The sequence below is a fragment of the Crinia signifera genome, chromosome 2 (assembly GCF_055691185.1).
Source record: "Crinia signifera chromosome 2, ASM5569118v1, whole genome shotgun sequence".
Taxonomy (NCBI): domain Eukaryota; kingdom Metazoa; phylum Chordata; class Amphibia; order Anura; family Myobatrachidae; genus Crinia; species Crinia signifera.
The window spans coordinates 184706454-184729466 of NC_139218.1; positions in this window are offsets into that span (position 1 = coordinate 184706454).

A 23013-nucleotide genomic window follows, 5' to 3' on the forward strand; every position below is an offset into this window, starting at 1 on the left:
TACAATGCACATATATGAGCAACAAACAGATGATGCTCAGAAAATACATAAAGTACATACATCATAAAAATACATATATACGCAATATTACAAAAAATATAAAAAATACATAATGACAAAAGAAATTTTTTATACAAAAATCACAAAAAATATATATATATAAAATAATTAATAATAGTATGGAAATGAATGAATAACACAGACATAGAAATGCACACCGCAAAGCGTCCACCGCAAGACTATAGCAGGAGCTAAGGGGTAACCGCCCAACAACATAGCTCTGCCAATCAAACGGGGCACACTCAACAGATCTAGTGCAAAAAAGGAACTATGTCTATGCCCTCATTCATGCCCATAGGAGACATGGTATTCATATTAAAAATCCAGTAGGTTTCCCTACGACTTAATTTCTTTAACACATCCCCTCCCCTTTCATCAAGGGTGACGTGTTCCAAGGCTTTGAAAGAGAAGAAATCAAGGTTAGAATTGCAGCAAGAAATAAAATGTCGTGGGACACTATGTAGCATACATTTATTTTTTATACTTCGAGTATGCTCTAAAATCCTAATTTTCAAGGGGCGCTTTGTTTTCCCCACATATTTTTTCCCACATCTACACATTAAGAGGTAAATGACACACGTAGTTAGACAGGACATACGGCTCTTTATATTCCAGGTTTTGCTGTTATCACTATTACAGAATTTATAATGGTCCTTATCAACGTACTGACAAACTTTACACTTATTGCACGGAAAAAATCCATTGCATGTTTTCAGCCACCCATCACTAGAAACATCTTTCTCAATGCGACTAGGTGCTAATATCGATCGCAATGAAGATGCCTTCTTAAAAACAAGTTGTGGCTTAGGGGGTATTATATCATTCAGCAAAGGATCTAAAAGGAGTACATCCCAATGTTTGTTGAGAATGTCCCTAATGGCATTACTATTAGAATTAAATTTAGTGACAAATGGGAGGAAATTATCACTTCTATCTGCACGTTTTTGATATTGTAGAAGCTCATTGCGATCACGGTCACGAGCCCTCTTCTGACAGCGATCAACAAGATGGGAAGGATATTTCTTCTCACTAAAACGTTTACTATAAACAGCCGATTGTTCATCAAAGTTTTTCACATTAGCACAATTCCTCCTAACTCTAACAAACTGTGAATATGGAATGTTGTTAATCCATTTACCAAAATGGCAGCTATTAAAGTGAACGTAGCTATTACTGTCGACTTGCTTTATATATGTCGATGTTTCAATGATATTATTAGTCAAGGACCATTCAGAAGTGTCCAACAGTAAATCTAAAAACTCAATTTTATTTTCATGATATTTGGAGGTGAAATGTAAGTTATAGGTATTAATATTGATGGCCGAAATAAATTGATTAAACAAAATTTCATCCCCCTCCCGGATATTTAATATATCATCGATATATCTATGAAAAGAAATAATATTGTCCTTAAAGGTACAGTTAATTTCAAAATTAAGTTCCTCCCACTTCCCAAGATATAGATTGGCCAGGCTCGGTGCGTATGGGGTCCCCATAGCGACCCCACACTGCTGAATGAAATATTCACCTTGAAACGTGAATACATTGTTAAACATAACCACCTTTATACATTCAAGAAAAAAATCAGAAAACGACTTTTCGATAGTGTTATCTTTATCCAAAAAATAACGTATGGACTCTAATCCACCTTCATGTGGAATCGAGGTGTACAACGCCTCCACATCGATGGTACACCACCTGTATGTGGGGCGCCATACAAAATCCTTCAAAAACAATAAAATTTGCGTGGAGTCCTTAGTATAAGACTTTAACGCCGTTACATATTTTTGTATGGATAAGTCAATGTATTCAGACAACTTAGAAGTTGCACTATCAATACCGGCAATGATTGGACGGCCAGGAGGCCGATCCAATCTCTTATGTATCTTCGGAAGATAATGAAAAATGGCCAAAGGTGGAAATTCGTTAACAATGTATTTCGCCTCATTCATGGATAAAAACTTGGTACTTGTTTCCTATCTGGGCGCCCATCTGGGCGCGGATACCTTCACAGGTAAACGCGTCCCTTCGCGGGCTTCCCAGGTGTCCGCGTCGCCCGCGAGGGGACGCGTATAACTGTGAAGGTATCCGCGTCCCCTCGCGGGGCTCGCTGCGCTCGCCACGCTTCGGGCTCGGTGGCTCGCTGCGCTCGCCACACTATTCTATTCTCACTCCACGCCGACGTGGATAGTAGGGGATGAAAAGGTCGGAGGACGCGTACCGCCGCCCCTCGCGGGCTCGCTGCGCTCGCCACGCTTCGGGTTCACGTTGATGGCGGGGTGGCGTAAACTACTTTTGGGGGGACATTTCAATGTTCAGGGGTGTTTTTGGCCCATTTACTATTGTTCCTATGAGAATTTGGCTAAATTGAGCCATTTCACATTGTTTCCTATGTGAAATCGAATCGGATCGCATCGCATCGCATCGTTCAATATCGTGTGTGTGTACGATGCGATGCGATCCGATTTCATTACGGTGCCGTACGTAGAAAACCTGGGCGCCCAGATAGGAAACAAGTACCAAGTTTTTATCCATGAATGAGGCGAAATACATTGTTAACGAATTTCCACCTTTGGCCATTTTTCATTATCTTCCGAAGATACATAAGAGATTGGATCGGCCTCCTGGCCGTCCAATCATTGCCGGTATTGATAGTGCAACTTCTAAGTTGTCTGAATACATTGACTTATCCATACAAAAATATGTAACGGCGTTAAAGTCTTATACTAAGGACTCCACGCAAATTTTATTGTTTTTGAAGGATTTTGTATGGCGCCCCACATACAGGTGGTGTACCATCGATGTGGAGGCGTTGTACACCTCGATTCCACATGAAGGTGGATTAGAGTCCATACGTTATTTTTTGGATAAAGATAACACTATCGAAAAGTCGTTTTCTGATTTTTTTCTTGAATGTATAAAGGTGGTTATGTTTAACAATGTATTCACGTTTCAAGGTGAATATTTCATTCAGCAGTGTGGGGTCGCTATGGGGACCCCATACGCACCGAGCCTGGCCAATCTATATCTTGGGAAGTGGGAGGAACTTAATTTTGAAATTAACTGTACCTTTAAGGACAATATTATTTCTTTTCATAGATATATCGATGATATATTAAATATCTGGGAGGGGGATGAAATTTTGTTTAATCAATTTATTTCGGCCATCAATATTAATACCTATAACTTACATTTCACCTCCAAATATCATGAAAATAAAATTGAGTTTTTAGATTTACTGTTGGACACTTCTGAATGCTCCTTGACTAATAATATCATTGAAACATCGACATATATAAAGCAAGTCGACAGTAATAGCTACGTTCACTTTAATAGCTGCCATTTTGGTAAATGGATTAACAACATTCCATATTCACAGTTTGTTAGAGTTAGGAGGAATTGTGCTAATGTGAAAAACTTTGATGAACAATCGGCTGTTTATAGTAAACGTTTTAGTGAGAAGAAATATCCTTCCCATCTTGTTGATCGCTGTCAGAAGAGGGCTCGTGACCGTGATCGCAATGAGCTTCTACAATATCAAAAACGTGCAGATAGAAGTGATAATTTCCTCCCATTTGTCACTAAATTTAATTCTAATAGTAATGCCATTAGGGACATTCTCAACAAACATTGGGATGTACTCCTTTTAGATCCTTTGCTGAATGATATAATACCCCCTAAGCCACAACTTGTTTTTAAGAAGGCATCTTCATTGCGATCGATATTAGCACCTAGTCGCATTGAGAAAGATGTTTCTAGTGATGGGTGGCTGAAAACATGCAATGGATTTTTTCCGTGCAATAAGTGTAAAGTTTGTCAGTACGTTGATAAGGACCATTATAAATTCTGTAATAGTGATAACAGCAAAACCTGGAATATAAAGAGCCGTATGTCCTGTCTAACTACGTGTGTCATTTACCTCTTAATGTGTAGATGTGGGAAAAAATATGTGGGGAAAACAAAGCGCCCCTTGAAAATTAGGATTTTAGAGCATACTCGAAGTATAAAAAATAAATGTATGCTACATAGTGTCCCACGACATTTTATTTCTTGCTGCAATTCTAACCTTGATTTCTTCTCTTTCAAAGCCTTGGAACACGTCACCCTTGATGAAAGGGGAGGGGATGTGTTAAAGAAATTAAGTCGTAGGGAAACCTACTGGATTTTTAATATGAATACCATGTCTCCTATGGGCATGAATGAGGGCATAGACATAGTTCCTTTTTTGCACTAGATCTGTTGAGTGTGCCCCGTTTGATTGGCAGAGCTATGTTGTTGGGCGGTTACCCCTTAGCTCCTGCTATAGTCTTGCGGTGGGCGCTTTGCGGTGTGCATTTCTATGTCTGTGTTATTCATTCATTTCCATACTATTATTAATTATTTTATATATATATATTTTTTGTGATTTTTGTATAAAAAATTTCTTTTGTCATTATGTATTTTTTATATTTTTTGTAATATTGCGTATATATGTATTTTTATGATGTATGTACTTTATGTATTTTATGAGCATCATCTGTTTGTTGCTCATATATGTGCATTGTATTATAAATCGCTGTTAGTGTTTTTAATGTGATCTTTAGCCATGCATATGTCACTTTAAATGTTTGATTGTGCAATCATGTGGTTTTGATAATTACTGACCAGTGGGTATATAAGTAACGTCATGATGAGAATGAGACACGCCTCCTGACGAAGTCATACCCTGACGAAACGCGTTGGGGCGGATCCTTGGCTGACGCTGACATCCCGCTGACGTCCTCAGATCTGTCTGGTCCCGGCTGCAAGTTCCTACACCGGTCTGGTGTCATCACATCGTGCTGTTGTTGGACTTCTGTCGCCCGGGCTAAGAATTGCAGGTTTTCTGCCTACATATTGTCCTAAACTTACATGTATGTGAGCTATTTTATTATAGTAAAGTGTTACTTTTATACCGCTCATTTGTGCGCTTCTCTGGCTTTTTCTACATGTCTCTCTGCGTGGGTTATGGTGATTCCCACAACTGAGTAAAGCTGCACTACATGTGAAATCAATATACGGACGGATCTACCTAAATACTGGGACTTTCTTGCGCAAACATTGGAAACTACTGTATGTGTGTATATATATATATATATATATATATATATATATATATATACATATATATATATATATGAATTTTTATCCTATTCACGACCGTTCTGTACAATCATTACTCGGTGTATGCAAATAGCAAAAAAGTATTCTGATGTTTCATAATTACTGATATTATGGTGATGATTCTCCTGATAGTTTGCTAATGGAAAGCCACATTTAGTGATTTTACCATTTTCTGTGTATAAACAATTTATTACTGTCAAATAATTTTAATCATGATAAATCGCTCAATTTATGAAGTTACTTCAATATCATTTGAATCACTCAGTCTGGCACTGTTTGTCGAATCATTTTTAAAAATCTAAGATTAAACTTTTGAGTGTTCTCACCCAGTTTGCCTCCTGTGAATGTGCAGGCCTTCTCTGGAGAAACTTTATCCTATAGGCTACAATAGGAAATGCCATATAAGGATGGCATCATCTATAAAGACCACACTAAGATTTTTAGAGATTGAGAAACTTGGTTTGAATAGCTGGGATATGTGAAAACACCCATTTCTGCATACTTTTTGAAGAAAAATAAATTAATAAATAGGCATTGTAATTGTAAAGCCAGGAAAATAGGCATTTGTAGATAAAATTGTATCTAATTCACAAAATTACATGAACAGTTCTGGGCAGATGGTCGTTATTGAAAAACATGGACATTTTTTCTAGGGAAATCTGCAATATCTGGCACTGTCCCTTGAAATTAGTGACAGTTGGCAGTTATGCAATGAGGGGACATGAAGATGTAATGTCATTATCCAGTAAAAACTGGATCTGTGCTGCAGTGGAATATTAAATGTAATTGGAAATCGTTAGAGATCTATACTGAGCTTTGCTTTGAAGCTCAGATTGTCTGCTTTGCTGTCTCTGTATAGAGTCTAAACAAAATATCATCATACTTTTGTCAGGTCCGCTGTGATTGGGGGGTAAGATGATACACCTGGTTTGACTAGGTGCAGGGGAGTGAACTTTAGGAGTCCTTTGTTCGTTAGTATCGTCGGCAGGGATTGTAAACAGCTGTAGAAACCGGTTACATCTAGATTCCTTTGTTATATACTTTCAACCGAAACTGTCTTGGGAATATGGAATTATGTCCATAACTATCGGGCCGTGTCTATTGCGAAATATTCGCAATGACCGGAATACTACGCATAAGAAACGGAACGGTACTAAACATGATACAGACAGATGTATGCAGGGCTAACTAAGCTATGTGTGGCGTTCTAAACCTTTAACTACATTTTACTTAGTGTCAGTATGTATTTATGAATTTATGTGTGATAGTATGGCTACTCTTCTGGTCCACTTTGTCACACAGAATCGGGTATGGAAACTTTATTAGCGCAACTCTGCGAACCAAAATGGCGGCCATACTATCCTAAAATGGCGTGTGTGCAACTCGACTTCCACAGTCCACCCTTTAACAGTAAATATAAAACTGTTACAGTACAAAACATTTTACACGACAATACAGAAATTCATAATCCTAACAGAGAAATTGGGATCCATGAAATAAACATATAAGGGGAGTAAACCATCTGCTCTTGGCCGATCCAGGATCATGGATAAACGATGGGCCGCATTTATCGAACAATCTACTCAGGGTCACAAAGGATAATGTACAATTTTGGGATAAAAATAAAAACAGGGGTGGTTACACTATATACAATTGTTTTTCAGATATGGCATCCTTTGGTAGGTATTGTTTGTGACAACAGACCCTTGAACTCTTTGTTGTCTCTCTTTGTGGTATGCTTTTAAGTATGATGGTATTATCACTATCAAACATCCTGTCCTGGGTAATGTGTCAAGTTAATAGATTCTACCTTGACCTAAACTGGGACGGGTAACACACTCTCAGAACTCTGTATCGTCCGTCCAATGCCTGGCAGCAGTGCGGCGGCGGTGTCCTTGATTTTGAAGATAAGAACGGATAGTGGGGGGGAGACAAGAATAGGACCCACAACAATAGAGAAAACTGAGAAAGGAAAAAAAATTTGTTAGTGATCCTTCCAACCTGTTACCAGTGGGGTGTGTCACAGTCCCTTTTGTAGCTTGTACAGGTTGCTTGACCTTAGCTGCTCTCCAGTCCTCCCGAAATGGTGCCTCTTAGCGATTTCTTTCTTTCGCCCTCGAGTGTAAGGACCTTCTGGCTTTCTGTTCCTTTGGCAGTAGGACGAACGTACCCGAATCTCTCTCTGCGACTTTGTTATTGAGGTAGTGCTGGTCAACAAGATTTGGGGTGGTTCTTTCCAAAGGTCTATCAAGCAACCTGTATATGGCAAAGCAGGGGAAACAACAACATCTCCTGGTTCATGGTTATGACAGTTCACAACAGGTGTCAACAAAGTCCTTTTGCTGCAGTTTTCCAGGTGTGGATACATCACTTGCATTTGTGGTCTAGGATCTCCTTGTGGGATTACCATAACCTGTGGCTGCCCGCCAAGCAATGTTTCGATGGGGACAAATGAGGTGGAGTTCTGAGAGTGATTCTACTACTATAAGAAGAGATTATGGGGTGTACCATCAGTCCCTAAAGGTTCACACATGACTTAAACCTTTCATATATATATATACTTGCATACTCAAGGGTGCTTCTGGGCTGCCATATCTATACACACAAACGTCAACACATATATATATATATATATAAAAAAAAAATAAATAAATAACTAGAATGCTTCTAGAGTGGACTGTACAAAGCCAATTTTGTATTACCTGCAGAGGATCCTGCTGGAGGAGGGATGTGGAGATGGCTCTGTGGGAACAGCCGTTGCAGTTTCTTTCCCCCAGACAAGTAAGGCATGATCCTGTCGTCTTACCTGTCTGTGGGCACACCAGTAATTTCGGACTAATTTTCCCCATACCTTCCCTGTCAAGACACGTCAGGCCATGGGCTATCTCTGTCCTGACAGTTTGGCATGTTCTCAGAGTCACTGGTTTTCCTTGTCCATCTTTCTATTCCTGTCCACATCCCTTCGGCTTCCAGACTGCTTCTCCTGCAGGGGACACAAATCTTGTATTTCTATGTGAATACACTGACATTTACAGGGGGAACACAAACATTATCCGCAGAGCGCATGGCTCACCCAGCTGCCTTGCCAGCGTGTTCATTATCAAGTGACACTGAATCCTTATCGAAGGTGTGGGCTTTACACTTGATAACAGCCACTCTGTCCGGCAGCTGTGTGACTGTCAGGAATCTTTTAAACTTACAACGCTTGCGCCACTGGAGTGCCAGCTACTGAAACAAAACATCTGAGGCGCCATAGGGCCTAAGATCTTCTGTATTACCCCAACAAACATACTTGGAGTCGGCATGAATATTGGCTGTTTTTCTCTCAGCCCGCAGTACTACTAATGAGACTGCTGTTGCTGAGTGAGACGTCCAATGGGTTCAGCCTCTACTATGCCTTTTCCATCTATTACGGTATAGCCAGTGTACAATTTTCCCCTCTCGGTGTTGTGGAAAGAACGAGGGAGAGAAAGGAAAAAAAAAAAAAATGAAATACCTCTTCCAATGGGTTGTTACCACCCTTTGGGGGCATGCTGCAAAGGTCTGATTCAAACATGTCATGCAATCATATTCGTCTCGGCTCCCACTAAATTCCACCATTCCAGCAACCTCAGCATCAATCCACCCTTTGTGCCTTGGCGGGCACACCTGGTAAGAGTGTTGCTGGGTTTACAATATTACCCATTTTACTGGTAACATCAATGCAAGTTCCCATTTAGTGAACTTGGCTGATGAATATTTTTCACATGTTTAGGCAGAATTTTAGGAGTGTCCAGACTATATGAGGAGCATAAACAGTTAAAACACACCCCAACACCACATTCTCAGTTTTGTTTACCAGTAGTGCTATGGCAACTACACTGTGTAGACAAGTATGAAGTGCTCAAGTAATAGGGTTTAATTGCACACTGCAGTACGACATTGGTCAGGCTGGCATCACCAGGTTTCTTACGTCACTATATCTGTCGCCCCCTCAGCAGGTCTAATATTCTAAATCACATGGTCTCTTGTGTCAGTTTTACCCATGGCAAAAGGCTGAAATCAGGCCTGTTTCTTCTTCTTTACTATCCACATTTGTCTGTGAAGACATGGGTTTTGCGATTGTACCTATTTATATGTAAATGCGTTTTACAACCCTTTTCATTCTTTGTAGAAGGGGAATGCTTTGTGCATTACTTGGACTGCTTTTCACAAGATGGTGGCTGTGGTTGCCCTGGGTAACATTAGGAGCAATGCTTAAAGTTACTGGGACTTTGTTCAAGATTTACTGAAAAATATATATATTGACTACTCGCTTTATGGGGTACCGCATATTCACAATGGGTATTTCTCTGCTGGGAGTGCGACAGATCTTTCAAACTATTTTTCTATGATTTGTGGGTTTATGGTTACTAATGTGTCCCAGATTTCCCCCCCCCTCCCCCCCCCCCCCTTCTTGTTCAGGCGCAACCGCAATCCGTCCTGAGATACCTTATGTCCTGCCTCAGGAGGATACACCAGAAGTTGTCTATCGCCAACTGCTGGTGCTGTGGATGAGGAAAGGACATAACAATAGATCATTAACCCATTGTATTGGTATTTACCCATTTGTGGGCCGTAAGGACAGTGTGCGATCTTGCAAGACCCGGGGGAGGGGCTTGGTGGCTCTCTGAGGTTTTTGGAACAGAAGAGTAGGGGAAGGAGAAAAAATTGGAAAAAGAGAGAGAGAAAAACTCAAAAAAAAAGTAGAAAATATTTATGACAGTAATGTGTACATTTATTTTCAACAGGAAATTTTTCTTTTATTTTTTTATGACACCAGGATTTAGCACTATGGGGGAATTGGCTCTCAACTATTTGGTTCTTACCCTTTTCAACTCCTGTTCTGATTTGTAAGCCCTCCCTTTCTTTCTGTTTCCCAGTGTGGTTGTGACTATGGGCTGTGTCTAGGGGTATTTAGCTAAAATTTCTCTTTTGGGAACCTTGTTATTTCACTGGGTATTTTTCCAGCTCAACCTCAGATTTCAAATGGTGAAGCTGTACTTTGGGGCGCTATACTTTCTGTTTTTAACAGGGTTTCTATTGAAGCTATGGTTGCCATTGATCCTGTGTCCTTCCCATCTTTAGTTCAAAGGGAACTCGGTATTTGTGCTGTAGTTTTTAGCTACCTTAGATGGATTTGACTCTATAACATTGGAATACAACATTAGCCTCTGAGGACTGTCCAGCATATCTTGCACTTCTTGTGTAAGATTTCTAGGAGTGTCCAGAAATACCCCATCAGGGGTGCAATAGATGACACATCCCATTTTACATAGTAAATCTCTACCCAGGAGGTTAGTCGGGGCCGCTGCAGCCAACAGAAAAGAGTGTTTGGTATGCAGAGGCCCGCTTGTAACATCTGCTGGTTTCGTCAGTGGGTAATGCTGTATTTTTCCTGTTACCCCAATTGCTGCTACTAATTGCTTGGCACAACCTAGACCAGGAGGGAATGTTGTTAACGGGTTTGATACAAAAAAAACTTTATATTTAAACTATTCCACTTACCCATATCTGAGGCTCCTCCCTCAGATATTGTCTTATGTTACCTGGATGTGGGGTGTATGTGTGTCCTACTCCCTGTTTGCATATATGTGTCATGCTTAGGGCGGCGTTGGCTACTAGGTGGGGCTATGGCTATGTGTTGAGACCTACCTGTCTTCTCCCATTGTGTCTCCCAGTTACTTACATATGTGTTATGTTTCCTATGGTTACTTACCCTGCAATGTCTGGCTATGTGTCCTTTGTTTCCACATTTGAAACATACCATTTGGTTTTGTCTTTCTGTCATAAATCGTTTGTCCAGATCAACAGCAGATTTCTTTAAAGTGTGTATTGACATCTGTCTGCAGTTGGGGTGAATGGTTTCTATGTTGGTTCTCAGATTTTCCCTAAGACCTTGTATCAGCACAGAGACAATCCCTCCCTTAAGGTGTATGTTGTCCCTGGGGCTGGGGATACCAGAGTGTTTTGGCAACACCTGTAAAGCACGGTTGAAATATCCGCTGGTGGACTCACCATCTTTCTGTGTGATGGTGAACCCTAGGGTATTTTCAACCGTCGCTGGGAAATATACACCCAATTGTATATTTATTAGGCGTATATTTTCCTGGTTGCCCTGTTCAGTTAAAATCTTATCGCCCTCCACACCACTGTCTCGAATGAACTTCTGGACATCTATGTGTGAAGGGAGGCAAGCTCTCAACATGTATCGCCAATCTTTATTGGTGGGCTCATCTGAATTTCCTCGCTCCCTTACAAATTTCTGACACTTTGCCAGATCTTTGCTGGGATCAGGGAAATTTTTGATGATTGAATGACGTTCCAATCGTGTCCATGTATTGTGCATGTCACTATCCTTTACAGGCATTACCTCATCCCCGTCTCCCCGTCCACAAGGAGGTTCCACTGTGTGCAGAGGGTGGATCTGTATCCCCCCTGCACCATTGGACAACATCCCAGGAACAACTATCTCTGTGCTGTGTTGTGTGTACTTACCTGTGTCTCCAATCGTGTTCCTGGCATCAGCCATCTCCTCGACCAGAATGGCAGCAGCAGCTTGGGCTGTCTCAGCCTCTCTCTCCTTTCCGCTAGCTTCGCAAGGGATGGCTGATGTCAGGAATCCCCCTTGTGAATCTGTATCTTGCTTATAGGGGGTAAAAACAGTACACAAGTTATTCATTTTCGGGTTATTTTTGGTTTCACTTCGGACTTGAATTGTTCCCTTTTTTTTTAACATATTGGTGAATGGAAACATTCGTATTCCTGTGGCTGATTACACCTGCATCTGACAGATAATTATGTTCCCTTTTGATTGTACTTTCCTTCTGCCACAATTTAAAAATTTCTATGTGCTTCTCTCTCTCCTTACGACTGGAGAGTAGACATATTTCATCTTTTACTGCTGATAAGATTTCTGGATCAAAGCTACCAACGCTGGGAAATTCTAACTTGCTGCCTTGTGTCATTCTTCTCCATTTATTTTGGTAAACAACTGCGCGTTCACCGTGCTTACAGCACATTATGAAAGCCGCCGACCCTTTGGGTCGACTAGATTCCTCCCTAACTGACTCGGTATCCCTGTGTGACCCGTTATTACCCATAATTACAGGAATAAACGTTCACAGCTAGCAGAAACCGGAGGGCCGTTTATCAGTGAGTCACTCCCAAATCACTCCTTCTCCACAAAATGGCACTATTCCGCAATCAAGCGTGAAGCCCACTATGCGAGGTAATGTCCTCAATCACCAAGTCTTTCAACTAGTAGCGAACTGCTAGCCAACTTGCAAGGTGCGGCAGTTTTTCCAGGGCACAGCAAAACTTGTTTTTCCTGTACCCCCAAAAACTGGTATTTCTAAAGTAGCTAATCGGATCACTGGGTTCCGATGTATCTCTTGTACCCTTCCAGTGGATCAAAATAGGTAGTTCCACGAAAGGGGCAGTTCCTATGGGCACGTCGTCACGTGAACCCTGTCCTACCTGGACTGTCCTACACTGGACTACACTGCGCTTGAGTCGTGCCGTCACACACCCGTTCGCCTCAGTTATTTTTCACACTGGGCGCTAGTTACACCTTGGTCTTATGCTTATATTTGAAATATTTCTGTACAGAAAATCTTCCCAGGCTGGTAGCTTTTCACTAGATACTTATGCAGGTATAAATCCCTTATAATACGCTATAGGAATCTATTAAAATAATGCTTGAGTTGCTTGTTTAAAAAAAAAAAAAAAATGAACAAAAAAAGAAAAAAACTTATTTTCTTTTATTAATCACCGCCTCATTCGCAGTATATTACTATACTGTTTAAATAAAGCTAGTAGTTTAATACTGTTCACCTTTGGGTTCCTATGTGTGCTGCATGTGCAGTACCAATGAACAGCCACGTGTGTACGTGCGTTGTTCACAGGCCGCCGATGATAGGGTATTTGCAAGGTTGCGCTCGGGTTTCGCTATACGCAGTAATTGCGCCTAAATGTGGAATAAATCCCTTAACTCCGTCCGAAAGTTACGTATCAAGATGCAAAATAAATCCCGCACTTAATCCGTAAATCACGTACAAAGATGCGAAAATTTCCCGATATGGGCACGTGCGCGCGCACCTTGCGTAATACACAATAGACGCTTTACGTTACTGCAAAAGGCCCAGGACTTGTCGCCACGTGGCGGAGTCCCTGGTTTTTTTTTTTTCAGTAACTAACAATAAAAGTTATAGTTTTGCACAGAGGGGATCCTCTATGTACTATAATAAACACAGACTCCACGTGTGCGAACCTTATCGCACGTGGCACATATACTGTAATAAACAAGCAACTCAAGACACTATACCCCGTTAAACTACTTGTGGCAGGCAGAAGTACAGTTTACTAAACACTTAGATATGATATGCTTTAAAACACTTGGCTTTCACTTATTGTGCTTCGAGTTCAACGCTAGCACTTCCCGAACCCCGCACCGCCGCGGACCCGGCCTATCCAGCAATGGATAATAAATACTTCCACCCTTTTGCTGGTATAGGTCGGGTCGCACGCCTGGTACTGAGTTCTGGAATGTGACGCGGACGGACGAGCCCTCAATTGTTAATGGCGATTAAATATGACCAAAGAAACAATAAGTGAAAAGCGCAGGTTACGTATTGTGTCCGTAACCTGCGTACCCTTTATACCTAACTACGTGCGAACAAAACGTAGCGCAGCGTAGCGTACCTTTATTGTATATTATACACCAAGAACCAATACCTTAATAAGAGATCCCTTCGCAGTACTTTGTCTCTAATCTGCGAATATACCTTTAAGGACAGTGTCCGTAATATACCTTTATCGCTAAATGCGAATAACAGACACAAACCACAGTATAAAAGTAAGGAGATAAGAACTCCTCAAAAAGGTTGTATTTAAGTCCCTAATGGACAAGGGGGTTACAGGAATAGAAAATACAGGTTTAACAGGTAATGCAATAGACTAACAATAAAATACTATAATCAGGCTCTGCTAGGGGAAAGGAAACAGATACAAGACACAATCATAATCAGCCACATTACATAAAAGGGGAATACGAATGTTTACCTTCAGGGGAAATAGCAAGCGCAGTCCGGTCGGAGCTCACTATGTTCAGGTTTGAACATAGTCCGGTCAATGGTCAGGAAAAGAAAGATGTGCCGAAGTGACCAAGGCAGCCCTGGGTCTCCTATCTTATAGGGTCAGAAAGGGGAGGTCAAAGGCCATTCCTATTGGTCAGAGATCGTATGTCAGGTCCGCTGTGATTGGGGGGTAAGATGATACACCTGGTTTGACTAGGTGCAGGGGAGTGAACTTTAGGAGTCCTTTGTTCGTTAGTATCGTCGGCAGGGATTGTAAACAGCTGTAGAAACCGGTTACATCTAGATTCCTTTGTTATATACTTTCAACCGAAACTGTCTTGGGAATATGGAATTATGTCCATAACTATCGGGCCGTGTCTATTGCGAAATATTCGCAATGACCGGAATACTACGCATAAGAAACGGAACGGAACGGTACTAAACATGATACAGACAGATGTATGCAGGGCTAACTAAGCTATGTGTGGCGTTCTAAACCTTTAACTACATTTTACTTAGTGTCAGTATGTATTTATGAATTTATGTGTGATAGTATGGCTACTCTTCTGGTCCACTTTGTCATACAGAATCGGGTATGGAAACTTTATTAGCGCAACTCTGCGAACCAAAATGGCGGCCATACTATCCTAAAATGGCGTGTGTGCAACTCGACTTCCACAGGTCTATACCATCATTTGATTTTATTAGTGTTACGCTATATTAAGGAACCTATCCAAAGGGATCCATTATGTTTACCATGATCCAATTTTCCATTCGTGTACCCCTGATCAAGTCTTAGAGACGATATACGTAGGGTTGTGGAATTCGTCTAACGTTTACTCCATGAATGGATAATTATCATTTTTTTTAGTGTTTTTAAATAAAAAATGTGATGTTATGAATGTGTAATCACTCTACATATTTGGAGTCACTATCCTCTTACCCTCTGTGGATGCGTTAAGGTGGTGGAATTTTACAAGCATGCTCGATTATTATCATCTCTATCCCTCCTTGTCTCCCAATAACAAGGGAGATTCCATATAGCACATTCAAGGGTCATCTCTTTGTATGTATGTGTGCGTGTATATGTGTATATATACTGTATATCTCTTGCATTAATTGGGTCTCCAGTGAACCTATTGAGACAGCAAAAATATGCAGATGATTGACTTATCCATACTATCATGCATACCCAACTATGCTGAATTGTTCTATTTGATTAAGTATTATTCCAGGGATATTTTTATCTTATTAGTGTTTTCCTCACATACATACGTATTACTTATACTGCCTTAAAGCTAGTGTCTCCATTAATAGGCGCCCTACTCATCCTTTTTCTATTACAGATGTCAGTCATTATCTCTTTAATTACTGAGCCAATTATAACTCTTTTACTAAAGTCAACACCCACATTTAAGTTTTCTTTTTGTTATGACCTACTTATAATTTCACATATACTTCTATGCCTTCTGTTTTAGAATATGTTGCGTAGATATGGAAAGTTATTAGTTTAGAATCTCATCTCAACTCCAGGTCTGAGGCACTAGCCTTTAAGCTCACTTCAGTTAAGTTTCAACTTTTCTCGTAATTCAGGTCACACAGGCAGACATTGGTAAAATCTGGCTACAATGTACAAAATACACAATCTACTGTCTTTTTCAAATCCTACCTGCTTATATTACTTACAAAATAAACCCTCAGTTACATAGTTATAAGTTAAATTAATTTATTTTGGGGGTTATTATATGGTAACTACTTTTCTGGTAGGGGCCGGGGATGGTCTCATCCACGTGAGCTCTGTCCTAGGTTGGAGCTCCCATCCTCGGATGAGCACGTGGCAGGGGGAGGACAGAGGAAGGAGACAGAGTGCCGGACGCAGCGACCTCGGCCCCCGGAGATGGGAGAATGGCAGTGGGAGGTCGGAGAAACAGAGGAAGGAGGGGGAGACAGAATGCTGAGCACAGCGGTGACCTCCAGCTGGGGACAGGCGGCGCCACGAGCACGACCACTTCATCCATCGGCCTGAGGATCCCGAGTACATCCCAGGCCCAGCCAGCAGGATCCTCGGCCACGGCTTCTAGCTTAAACCACTCTGCTAGAAGCCCCGGGCAGACGCTGGGACCAGTGGAGGAACTTCCGGCCTGCAGGCCCCCGGCTGAAGACCTGTGGCCTGTGAAGTACCCATTTGCCCCCTCCCCCCTCCCCCAGGTGAACCCAGCGCCCCCCCAAGAGGAGCCCCTAAAAAGAAGGGGGACAGCAGGCACATTGGTCACGGAGGCCCCGGCATGACACCCAGAGGCCGGTAGGATCCCTCCTCACTGACTCTCGCCACCGCCCACGCTCTCTACAGGAAGCTGGTGTGTTGAGCCCTTCAAGATGACGTTGCAAATGGCTGCCTAGGAACTGTGCACTCTGCCATATGTAACCCTGTGTCTTTTGTGTGATAACTGTACTGCTATAACTGTTACATAACTGGCTGCTGCAACGACCAGTGGCGCCACTGATAACTGCCTAGTTGCTGTGCAGCTCAGCGGGTATGTGTTCCCTGTGTGACAACTGTACTGTCCCTGCTTATATTGTTACCTACCTGGCTGCTACAACGACCAGTGGCGCCACTGATGGCTGCCTAGGTGCTGTGCAGCTCGGCAGGTAGGTGTTCCCCACGTCTATATCCCCCAGTGTACTTTTTTTTTTTTTCCAAACTTTTTTTATTGAGACATTGTGTACATATATAACATATAACATGCCAATTGTTGTACAATGCATGATATGTAACAAAGATATCTGAACAAAGTACAAATGTCTAATATAATATATCCAACCGTCGTACAGTTTATATAAACAATCTTGGCACAGATACTATTTTGAGGTGTATTCGGGGATCAGTCAAGGGGGACAGGGGGGTCTTGGGCAGCCATTCTAGTGAGCATGTATTATTTTTCTTGTATTAGAAGGTAGGGTGGGTAAATAGGAGTCCCATTAGAAGAAAAACTTTCTATCAACAATAGCTTCTATCCAGTCTAAATTAAAAGTGGAATTTTGTTAAAAATAAGGGGAATTGTGTGTGTGTGTGTGTGTGTGTGTGTGGGGAGGGGGGGGGGGTATGATCAATCCAACTTTGGAGGATAGTCTTTTTTTCCTGCAGCGCTCAAGGCCAAAGATGCCCAGTATCGCTCACATACGTGATTCATTTGGCCTCTGCATAACGCTTCACAAGGAGCTAAAAGTATCGGATTATTGGGCAGGCCCACAGACAGTGGAAATTATCTGCGTTTTCCATTTGGCATTTTGGACAGGTATGTATATTAGAAGTTCCCATAGGGTATCTTCTAATAGGGGATAGATAGAAGTTATGCTAAATAGTAAGGAAGAGTTGTGTATACATGTTGGCCTTGATGGTTTGTCGGGAATAAAGAAGACCCTTTTGCAGTTGTGGTACATCTAATGAAGGAAAGTGGGTTAGCCAAGTGGACATTCCCCCTTTTATTGTGGAGTGATCAATAATTTTTCTTAAATAAGTATAATGTATAGATACAGCTTTGGAGGTTGGAACCGGGTAAGACAACATGGTATCTAAGGTATTATTCCAGTCAGCATCTGAGAAATGGGAAAGACCATGTGAGACATAAAATCTAACCTGTAGGAATGCTAACATATATGGACTAACCATGGAATATTGAGCTGATAATTCGGAAAAAAGTAAAGGATGTTTCTCCTCTTCCATAACCAACAACCCTATAGAGGTGATTCCTGCTAGTTTCCAGGCAGAGAAGGGGTGAGCAGCCATGCCGTCCAAAAATGCAGGGTTATTTAAAAGGGGTAGAAATAGGGAGTGGTATTGGTTCAAACCTGCTGAGTGCCGCAGTATGTGCCAGATTTTTCTAGTGGTCCACAGGAGGGGATTAAGTTTCAAATTTTCAGGTATTTCCTGGTCGTGTTGGTGCAAAAAGCCGATCAAGCTGATATTACCTAAAAATCCCTGGTCCAGTAGTGTGTTGGTATAAACAAAGCTGTTATGTAACCAGTAATGTAAGTTTCTGAATAGAGCCGCATGGTTATATATAGTTATATCTGGGAAGTTTATGCCTCCGTTAAATATTGGTTGCATAAGTTTTCTCATGGCAATAAGTGTGCGTCCCTTTTTTCCAAATAAATTTGCGAAAGAGAATTGTAATATGTCGAGTGTCTTTTTTGATTAGTAATACAGGGAGTATTTGTAAAGGGGTATAGCAGTCTGGGAATTGCTACCATTTTTTATAAATGAGCCCTTCCTAAATATGATCGTGAGAGGCGTTCTCTTATTAGCATTCAGAATAGTGGATCACGTTGTATCTAAATGACAGAAAGCAGCACAGTTATTAATGACTGGGTACTACTGGGGCCCCTAGCAGGAGGGAGTGTGCCTCTGAAAAACAAAAAATGGAAATTCATCTAGTTTCTGTGGCAAAATCTCACAGCAACTATTCAGAGGCGCAGCTGTACTCAATCTCACAGATAACCAGGTGGGATATATAGACATGTAAAAACAGTTTATTAAAAGAACAAGAATTTCATGAATTTAGTTCAAAGTGCACTTTGTAATAACACACAGACAAGGAACTTCCGGCTCCAGCCAAGACGGCCGCATGAGGACAGAGCTCCGTGGGCGGCGAGGCGGGCGGCACCCTTACCTAGGATATAAAGTTGTGCAGGTGCACAGCAATGATCAGGCGCTGGGGGGGGTGGGGTAAGCAGACAATGAGCGGTAGACGATACGACAATAGGAATAGGGATAACGTGGGAAGGTTAGTTTCTATGATTGGAACGACAAGGTGGATATACAGAGGGGATAATGCAATGCAATAAGAAGATTTATAGATAAAGGACTGAATAAGATAAAAATGAAGAGAAATAGATAAAGCTAAGTACAAATAAATAAAAGTAAAAATAAAAATAAAAATAAAAATAAAAATAATAAAAATAAAATAAAATAAAATGAAAATAATAATAAAAATAAAAATAAATATAAAAGTTGACCAAATGTGTTTACACTCCTTCTGTGAGTATGTGGGAGCAGTCCAGGTTAGAGGGAGGTTAAATAAGCTTGCCCTGCACTATATTGACGGATTTGCCGCTTGCTGCGGCTTTGCAGACTTACAGGACTCCGGAGCGTACAGCTGGTGACGTCACCTGCCGGCTTCTTCGTTTGCGGCTCTGCAGTCTCGTCTGGCGGGGGGATGCTTCTCCTCTGCTGGGGGCTTCTTTTCATCCAACGCGTTTCACACGCAAAGGTGCTTTATCAAGGATATTTCTGGCTTGTTTTTTTTCCCTTTAAATAGGGTAAACTTTATTGAAAAAACGGAAGTGTAAAAACGGAAGTTGTCATAGCAACTGGTGGGAACCTCGTGGCTTTAGGTCTTTGTTTTTTTCTTAAAAAAATAGTAAAATGAAAATGGTCAATTGTTTTCTAAAAAGTTTCCTCAAAAAACGGGAAAAGTGAAAATGGATATAGAAATAGAGAAAATGAGTGGAAATAAATAAAAATATAAATGAGAATAAGAAAAATAAAATAAAGTTAAAATTAAAAAATAAAAAATAAAAATAGATAAAAAAATATAAAAAAGGCACCCTTACCTAGCCAGATCGCGGTCCCCAGACACCTCAGAAGGTGCCGGAGCATCCAGGGAGTCGGGCGCAGTGCATGGAGAGATTGCTCTCTCCCATGCCGAAGCGCCAGAACCGCCGCTCCACAGCCAAAACGCAAGCACAGCAGCCCAAGATGGCGGCCGCACCTCCTTCCCCTGCCTCAGACGGGACCCTAATGGAGAATCAGCACACAGCCGAGCAGCAGATCCCGCTCTAGCAGCAGCAGCAGCAGCTATCACAGCAGCAAGTACCCAGGGGCTCCTCAGTGTCACCCACACTATCCCTGCAAGGCACACCTGAATGCCTGATACAGGACCTGGGAGGAGGATATGGACACTGTGGCATACAGTAACATGGTGAGGGCCATAAAAGCAACAATAGCCCCCATGTTTAGAGAGCAGGCTGAAGCATTTCACAGGAGTTTTGCAGACTTAAAAGGACACGTCACAGCTAACACAGAGGGTGTCTCAAAATGAGTCACAAATAGGAGCAGCTTTCCGCGATGTGCAGGAGCTGAAGGCTCACAATGCTGATCTCCAGAAATCTGTTTATACATTAACCAATAAGGTCGATGACCTGGAAAATCGATCAAGAAGATCAAACCTCAGGCTAGTGGGGCTCCCAGAAGCAGTGAAGGGGCCGGCTCTGCACCATTTCATTCGCAATACCCTACCCGCCCTGCTGGGGGTAGAAAGTGACTGTATAGATATGGTTATAGAAAGAGCCCACAGGCTGGGGCCTGAGAGGGAGGGGGTTAATGTCAGACCAAGAGTCATCATATTTAAATGTCTGAATTATCTCCATAAAGAGACACTATGGACAGCCTCGCGCAGGCAGAAATCACTTCAATGGGAGGGTCACAAGTTACACCTTTTTCAGGACTACTCCGCCGAAGTGACTAGGGCAAGGAAGGAGTTTATGGAAACAAAGGTATCTTGGGGTTTAGTGCGCAAATTATATAACCATAAGCAGCTTAGTGCAACATATAAAGTGAACTCCCACTTTCACTTAAAATGGATACAAATAGAGAAAAAAATATGGCTCTAAGCGCTGAATGGTGTTTGTGAGACAAATGATACACCTGAAGGTGATATACAAACGGAGTAATACAGTTACCACCTTGAGGGGTTAATTTTCAAATAATAAACGTTTGTCCAATAGCTCTATAAATGGAAAAGAGAGCAAAAATAGTGCAGCATGTCTTAAACATTTAACAATTTAATGAGATTTTGCACTTACAAACATGGACATAAATAAAGCAATTCAAAGGTGTCACGGCTAAAGGGCTGGATGGAGTCGTGTGGTGCACAGGAACTGGAGACGGACCAGGAGGAGTAGGATTGAAACGTGCCGGTTTAATAACGGATTTCATAAATGATAAACTTCACTCAAATACTTCTTTAAGTGACAGTTGGATAACTTAAATAGAGTCCAGCACAATACTAATAACGGGCAGGTAAATCTGGAAACGTATACTTGATGAGCCAGAGTACATAGAGGAAGATCCGGAAAGAGGTTGATTTGATGATAGAAGAAATGGATCCGGATGACTGAAAGATGATGGAATGAATGAGTTGAATGAAGAAGGACAGCGGAAAGCTGAGCAGGGTAATTCTGGGACACAAGCAGGAACAAGCACTAGGTAGGACTTGCAGCATTGGTGTCAGGAGAAAACTTCCTTGTAGAAAGATGCAGGGAGCAAGGCACCAGAGTCAGGAGAGAAAGAGCCAGGATCCAGGAAACAGCTAGGAGTTGTGAATGACTCCAAAGACTCATTGCACTGACACTGAACAGCCTAGGCAGATCCCCTATATCCCCAGGGGGCGGCTGCCATTGGCTGTCAGCGCAGGAAGAGGAGGGAACCTCCACTCTGGGCCAATCTGTCTCCTGCCCTCAACCAAGATGGCGACGCCGGCCTCCCCTGCTGCCATCCCTACCTGGAGCTGCCCCTACTCGCACGCCGCAGCCTGGGACCTGCACACGCTAGCCGGCGGCGGGCGCGGACGGGTGAGTACTGTACCCGCCGCGCTCCGTCGCGGCTACGTGTGACAGTACCCCCCCTTTTCAGGGTGACCCCAGGGCGCCTATGGGCCTTGTGAGGATTTCTCTGAAGAAATTGCTTTATCAGCTTCGGAGCGTGAAGATCAATGGAATCCACCCAAGAGTTCTCTTCGGGACCAAACCCAACCCATTCCACCAGATACTGGGTACGAGATTTGCGGCAGCGAGAGTCTATAATGCGTCTTACCTCGAATTCAGCCCCACTCTCGGAGTTAATCTTGGGCGGTTTGGGAATCCTATTTTGATAAGAGTTCAACCTTAAAGGCTTGAGGAGGGACACATGGAAGGAATTCGAAATCCTTAGGGAAGGAGGAAGTTGAAGTCTATAAGCGACCGGATTAATGACTTGGATGATAGGGTATGGCCCAATGAACCGAGGAGCCAGCTTCATAGAGGGCAGACGGAGGCGTATATGGCGGGTAGACAGCCATACCCGGTCTCCGACTTTCAATCGGGGCGCTGCCCTTCTTTTTCTGTCTGCCATCCTCTTGTATCGGGCGGAAGATTTAAGAAGAGCGGTGTGGACTTCTGACCAGATTTTAGCAAAGCGTTGTAATGAAGTGGTTGCTGCAGGAACTTCGGAAGAGGATAATTCTGAGAAATCCGGAGACCGTGGATGTTTGCCGAATACTGTAAAGAAGGGAGTGGTTCCGGAGGAAGAGTGATAGGAGTTGTTATGCATATATTCTGCCCACGGGAGAAGATCCACCCAGTCATCTTGGGAAGACGAGACAAACAGTCGGATAAAGGCCTCCAAGTCTTGATTCACCCGTTCTGTCTGGCCGTTGGTCTGGGGGTGAAAGGCAGTGGAAAATTTGAGTTTGACCTGTACCGCGGCACAGAGAGCTCTCCAGAACTTTGCAACGAACTGTACTCCGCGGTCGGATACAATCTCTTTGGGCAGTCCGTGGAGTTTAAAAATGGTTGAGATAAACAGCTGGGCCAGTACTGGAGCAGAGGGGAGACCTTTTAGTGGGAAAAAATGGACCATTTTAGAGAATCGGTCAACCACTACCCAGATTGCAGTATG